This window comes from Triticum dicoccoides, chromosome 2A, assembly GCF_002162155.2.
Source record: "Triticum dicoccoides isolate Atlit2015 ecotype Zavitan chromosome 2A, WEW_v2.0, whole genome shotgun sequence".
NCBI classification, from domain to species: domain Eukaryota; kingdom Viridiplantae; phylum Streptophyta; class Magnoliopsida; order Poales; family Poaceae; genus Triticum; species Triticum dicoccoides.
The window spans coordinates 626,338,358-626,345,885 of NC_041382.1; positions in this window are offsets into that span (position 1 = coordinate 626,338,358).

Sequence of the window (7,528 nt, forward strand, 5' to 3'; positions counted from 1 at the left end):
TCATGTTTTTTCATGAGAGCCTGAAGCTCTTGCTGCACCTCGCCGACCTGCGCCTCAAATTTCTCCTGCTCGGTGCGCTCCGTGGCCGCTCTCTTCTTGGGCTCGGACAGCGCCTGCTTGAGGGTCGCCACCTCAGTTGTGGCCCCTACAATAAGCAGTATACTCCTGTCATTTTTTGCAATTGCGTCTTCTTATATGAATTTTTTTCTACAAGGTATCTCTTACCTTCTTTCTCCTCGAGCTGCCGCTTGGCAAGGCCGAGCAATTGCTCGCTCCGCTCGAGGCCCTGCTTCAGGGCATCCACCTTTGCAGTCTGTGCAGCGGTGGCCAGCAGCGAAGCCTGCATACGTATATTGACTCCTTTTTAGTTAGACTCCTGCAATATTTAATAGATCCTCTATTCGTCTTTTCTTTCCGAACGCCAAACAGAGCATCAGGGGCTACTGTCTATGCGGTAATTTTATTACATATTTTTTACTTACCTCGAAGCCTGTTAGAAGGCTACCACAAGCTTCAGTCAGTCCGCTTTTGGTGGACCGAACCTTCTGGACCACCGTACTCATGATGGTACGGTGCTCCTCGTTGATGGAGGCACCCTCAAGCACCTCCAGCAGATTGTCCGGCGCCTCCGGTTGGACGGAGGACGCCGGCTCAATAGGCTTGCTCCTCTTGGCAGGAGTTCGCCTGCCGCGGTCCGGAACCGTTGATGATTCCGGCGCGGTGTCCGGCTTAAAGCCGGACTTGGAGCCCTGGGGGGTCTTGTCCCCTTTACTCATGGAGTCCGGGAGGTCGCCTCACGGCTCCTCCTGGACCGCCTCCTCTGGCCCCGGATCTTGTCGCGACGCCACTTCGGCATCATCCGCAGCACTGGGGGAGGCAGCGGGCGGAACTGAATTCACATCCGATGAATCCAGGGAGCCGCTCGACGACTCGTCGAGCCCGTCCTTGGGCGGGCTTCATGATTACATTCGACATTAGGGAAAGTTGTGCAACAAAAGGAATATCATGAGTTGCTCTGGTATCCGAACACTTACGATTTCGCCGGACGCTTGGCTCTGTCCGGCCACTCCTCTTCGTCCTCGTCGGCATCGATGGCGTAGTCCGGCGGAGGGGTTTTCCTCTTCTTGGACCCCTCGGCCTCCCCTACTGGGGCGGCCTTCCTCTTCTTTCCTCCCCCCACTGGAGGGGGAGAGGCTTCTTCTTCCTCCTCCTCGTCTTCACGGTAGGAGTGCATCTCGGACTCATCGGACGACGAGTCCGACACCACCATATGCCGGGAACTCTTTCGAGTCCCCGTGGCCTTCTTCTTCTTGGCCTTCTTCTCCGGCACCACATAAGGTGCCGGAACCAGCAGCTTCACTAGGAGAGCAGGGGCTGGGTCTTCAGGCAAGGGAGCCGGACAGTTAATCAGTCCAGACTTCGCCTGCCAAGCCTGTCAAAGGTGAGGGAGTTTAGATCCCGCATAGAGTCAAACTATGAAGAAAACTTAACATCCTGTAAAAGATGAAAATATTTTACATCGCCAGCAGGACGCTGCGAGCTGAATCCGTGGTCTTCGGAGGCGGATGTGGGATCCTCGGCGCCTTTGGTTAGCCCCTTCCAGACATCTTCATACGTCGTGTCGAAGAGCCTGCTCAGAGTTCGATGCTGCGACGAGTTGAACTCCCACAAATTGAAGTCCCGTTCTTGACACGGAAGGATCCGGCGGACGAGCATGACCTGGACTACGTTGACAAGCTTGAGCTGCTTGTTCACCAGGGACTGGATGCATTTTTGCAGTCCGGTCACCTCTTCTTCGTCGCCCCATGACAAGCCCGTCTCCTTCCAGGATGTGAGCCGCGTAAGGGGTCCGGATCGGAATTCAGGGGCTGCGATCCATTTTGGATCGCCTGGCTCGGTGATGTAAAACCACCCTGACTGCCACCCCTTCAAGGTCTCCACATAGGAGCCCTCGAGCCATAGGACGTTGGCTATTTTTCCCGCCATGGCACCTTCGCACTCCGCCTGGTTGCCGCGCACCACCTTTGGCTTGACGTTGAAGGTCTTGAGCCAGAGGCCGAAATGGGGGCGGATGCAGAGGAAAGCCTCGCACACGACGATAAACGCCAAGATATTGAGGATGAAGTTCGGGGCCAGATCATGGAAATCTAGGCCATAGTAGAACATGAGCCTGCGGACAAATGGGTGGAGAGGAAAACCTAGTCCGCGGAGGAAGTGGGGAAGAAATACTACCCTCTCATGGGGCCTTGGGGTGGGGAGAAGCTGCCCCTCCTCAGGAAGCCGGTGCGCGATGTCTTTGGACAGGTATCCGGCCTTCCTTAGCCTTTTGACATGGCCCTCCGTAACGGAGGAGACCATCCACTTGCCTCCCGCTCCGGACATTGTTGGAGAAGATTGAGGTAGGAAGTGCGGGCTCGGGCGCTGGAGCTCGGGTGCGCAGAAGATGGATAGGCAAAGGAGGAAGAAGGCGTAGGTAAAAAGGTGGATCCTTATCCCCTTATATGAGCGGATGCGACTATGCGTCCCCACCAGCCTAGTAAAACTCGCTTGCCTCCCAAGCGCCGTGATAAATGGCGCGGTTGGGTTACCCACATCCGTATTGATGGGAATCCCATAAATGGGGGACACAATCTCTGCTTTGACAAGATGTGCCAAGGAAACCGCCTCGCAAAACACGCTGAGGTGGAAAAGTGAAAACGATTCGAATAAAAGCTTGGCCATAGTGTGATGTCACGCTGCGGAATACGTCAGCAGATTAGATTTGTGTTAATATTATTCTCTCTATGGCAATACGTGGAAACTTATTTTGCAGAGCCGGACACTACTCTTGGTGTTTACAAACTTTTATGAAGAATTTGGAGGAGGAACCCGCCTTGCAATGCCAAAGACAATCTACGCGCCGGACTCGTCGTCATTGAAGCCTGGTTCAGGGGCTACTGAGGGAGTCCTGGATTAGGGGGTGTTCGGGTAGCCGGACTATACCTTCAGCCGGACTCCAGGACTATGAAGATACAAGATTGAAGACTTCGTCCCGTGTCCGGATGGGACTTTCCTTGGCGTGGAAGGCAAGCTTGGCGATGCGGATATTCAAGATCTCCTACCATTGTAACCGACTTTGTGTAACCCTAACCCTCTCCGGTGTCTATATAAACCGGAGGGTTTTAGTCCGTAGGACAACTTCATCATACAACAACCATACCATAGGCTAGCTTTTAGGGTTTAGCCTCCTTGATCTCGTGGTAGATCTACTCTTGTACTGCCCATATCATCAATATTAATCAAGCAGGACGTAGGGTTTTACCTCCATCAAGAGGGCCCGAACCTGGGTAAAACATCGTGTTCCTTGCCTCCTGTTACCATCCGGCCTAGACGCACAGTTCGGGACCCCCTACCCGAGATCCGCCGGTTTTGACACCGACAATCATGTTTTGCTCGAGGAAGAGGTTTAGTCAACGGATCTGCGACATTCAGGTCCCTATGCACTTTACAAATATCTATGTCTCCATTTTGAACATTTTCACGAATGGAGTTGAAGCGACGCTTGATATGCCTGGTCTTCCTGTGAAACCTGGGCTCCTTGGCAAGGGCAATAGCTCTAGTGTTGTCATAGAAGAGAGTCATCGGGCCCAATGCTTTGGGAATAACTACTAGGTCGGTAATGAACTCCTTCATCCAGATTGCTTCTTGTGCTGCCTCCGAGGCTGCCATGTACTCCGCTTCACATGTAGATCCCGCCACGACGCTTTGCTTGCAACTACACCAGCTGACTGCCCCACCATTCAAAATATACACATATCCGGTTTGTGACTTAGAGTCTTCCAGATCTGTGTTGAAGCTAGCATCGACGTAACCCTTTACGACGAGCTCTTCGTCACCTCCATAAACGAGAAACATATCCTTAGTCCTTTTCTGGTACTTCAGGATATTCTTGGCCGTTGTCCAGTGTTCCATGCCGGGATTACTTTGGTACCTTCCTACCAAACTCACGGCAAGGTTTACATCAGGTTTGGTACACAGCATGGCATACATAATAGACCCTATGGCCGAGGCATAGGGGACGACACTCATCTTTTCTCTATCTTCTGTCGTGGTCGGGCATTGAGCCGTGCTCAATCTCATACCTTGCAATACAGGCAAGAACCCCTTCTTGGACTGATCCATATTGAACTTCTTCAATATCTTGTCAAGGTACGTACTTTGTGAAAGACCAATGAGGCGTCTCGATCTATCTCTATAGATCTTGATGCCTAATATATAAGCAGCTTCTCCAAGGTCCTTCATTGAAAAACACTTGTTCAAGTAGTCCTTTATGCTTTCCATGAATTCTATATCATTTCCAATCAATAGTATGTCATCCACATATAATATGAGAAATGCTACAGAGCTCCCACTCACTTTCTTGTAAACACAGGCTTCTCCATAAGTCCGCGTAAACCCAAACACTTTGATCATCTCATCAAATCGAATGTTCCAACTCCGAGAGGCTAGCACCAGCCCATAGATTGAGCGTTGGAGCTTGCACACCTTGTCAGCATTCTTAGGATCGACAAAACCTTTCGGCTGCATCATATACAATTCTTCCTTAAGGAAACCATTAAGAAATGCTGTTTTGACATCCATTTTCCATATCTCATAATCATAGAATGCGGCAATTGCTAACATGATTCGGACGGACTTCAGCTTCGCTACGGGTGAGAAAGTCTCATCGTAATCAACCCCTTGAACTTGTTGATAACCCTTAACGACAAGCCGAGCCTTATCGATGGTCACATTACCATCCGCGTCTGTCTTCTTCTTAAAGATCCATTTATTTTCTATGGCTCGCCGATCATCGGGCAAGTCAGTCAAAGTCCATACTGTTGGGGAACGTAGTAATTTCAAAAATTTCCTATGCACACGCAAGATCATGGTGATGCATAGCAACAAGAGGGGAGAGTGTTGTCCATGTACCCTCGTAGACCGAAAGCGGAAGCGTTAGCACAACGCGGTTGATGTAGTCGTACATCTTCACGATCCGACCGATCAAGTACCGAATGCATGGCACCTCCGAGTTCTGCACACATTCAACTCGATGACGTCCCTCGAACTCCGATCCAGCCAAGTGTTGAGGGAGAGTTTCGTCAGCACGACGGCGTGGTGACGACAATGATGTTCTACCAACGCAGGGCTTCACCTAAGCACCACTACGATATGATCGAGGTGGATTATGGTGGAGGGGGGGCACTGCACATGGCTAAGAGATCAAGAGATCAATTGTTGTTTCTTTGGGGTGCCCCCTGCCCCCGTATATAAAGGAGTGAAGGAGGGGGAGGGCCGGCCCTCTCTTTGGCGCGCACTAGGGGAGTCCTACTCCCACTGGGAGTAGGATTCCCCCTTTCCTTGTAGAACTAGGAGCCCTTCCAAGTAGTAGGAGTAGGAGGGAAGGAAAGGGAAGGGAAAAGGAGAAGGAAGGAAGGCCCCCTCCTTCCTAGTCCAATTCGGACCAGCCCATGGGGAGGGGTGCAGCCACCCTTTGAGGCCTTTCTCTCCTTTCTCGTGTGGCCCATTAAGGCCCAATACGAATTCCCGTAACTCCCTGGTACTCCCGAAAATACCCGAATCACTCGGAACCTTTTCGATGTCCGAATATAGTCGTCCAATATATCGATATTTACGTATCGACCATTTCAAGACTCCTCGTCATGTCCTCGATCTCATCCGGGACTCCGAACTCCTTCGGTACATTAAAACAAATAAACTCATAATATAACCGTCATCGAACTTTAAGCGTGCGGACCCTACGGGTTCAAGAACTATGTAGACATGACCGAGACACGTCTCCGGTCAATAAACAATAGCGGAACCTAGATGCTCATATTGGCTCCTACATATTCTACGAAGATCTTTATCGGTCAAACCGCATAACAACGTACGTTGTTCCCTTTGTCATCGGTATGTTACTTGCCCGAGATTCGATCGTCGGTATCTCAATACCTAGTTCAATATTGTTACCGGCAACTCTCTTTACTCGTTCCGTAATACATCATCCCGCAACTAAATCATTAGTTGCAATGCTTGCAAGGCTTAAGTGATGTGCATTACCGATTGGGCCCAGAGATACCTCTTCGACAATCGGAGTTACAAATCCTAATCTCGAAATACGCCAACCCAACAAGTACCTTTGGAGACACCTATAGAGCACCTTTATAATCACCCAATTACGTTGTGACGTTTGGTAGCACACAAAGTGTTCCTCTGGTAAACAGGAGTTGCATAATCTCATAGTCATAGGAACATGTATAAGTCATGAAGAAAGCAATAGCAACATACTAAACGATCGGGTGCTAAGCTAACGGAATTGGTCAAGTCAACCACATCATTCTCCTAATGGTGTGATCCCGTTAATCAAATGACAACCCATGTCAATGGTTAGGAAACTTAACCATCTTTGATCAACGAGCTAGTCAAGTAGAGGCATACTAGTGACACTCTGTTTGTCTATGTAGTCACACATGTATTATGTTTCTGGTTAATACAATTCTTGCATGAATAATAAACATTTATCATGATATAAGGAAATAAATAATAACTTTATTATTGCCTCTAGGGCATATTTCTTTCCGTCTCCCACTTGCACTAGAGTCAATAATCTAGTTCACATTGCCATGTGATTTAATACCAATAGTTCACATCACCATGTGATTAGCACCCATAGTTCACATCGACATGTGACCAACACCCAAAGGGTTTACTAGAGTCAATAATCTAGTTCACATTGCTATGTGATTAATACCCAAAGAGTACTAAGGTGTGATCATGTTTTGCTTGTGAGAGAAGTTTAGTCAACGGGTCTGCCACATTCATATCCGTAAGTATTTTGCAAATTTCTATGTCAACAATGCTCTGCACGGAGCTACTCTAGCTAATTGCTCCCACTTTCAATATGTATCCAGATTGAGATTTAGAGTCATCTGGATCAGGGTCAAAATTTGCATCGACGTAACCCTTTACGATGAACCTTTTTGTCACCTCCATAATCGAGAAACATATCATTATTCCACTAAGGATAATTTTGACTTCATGTTGTCCAGTGATCTACTCCTAGATCACTATTGTACTCCCTTGCCAAAAAAGTGTAGGGTATACAATAGATCTGGTACACAACATGGCATACTTTATAGAACCTATGGTTGAGGCATAGGGAATGACTTTCATTCTCTCTCTATCTTCTGGCGTGGTCGGGTTTTGAGTCTTACTCAACTTCACACCTTGTAACACAGACAAGAATCCTTCTTTAACTGTTCCATTTTGAACTACTTCAAAATCTTGTCAAGGTTTGTACTCATTGAAAAACTTATCAAGCGTCTTGATCTATCTCTATAGATCTTGATGCTCAATATGTAAGCAGCTTCACTAAGGTTTTTCTTTGAAAAACTCCTTTCAAACATTCCTTTATGCTTTGCAGAATAATTCTACATTATCTCCGATCAACAGTATGTCATTCACATATACTTATCAGAAATGTTGTAGTGCTCCCACTCACTTTCTT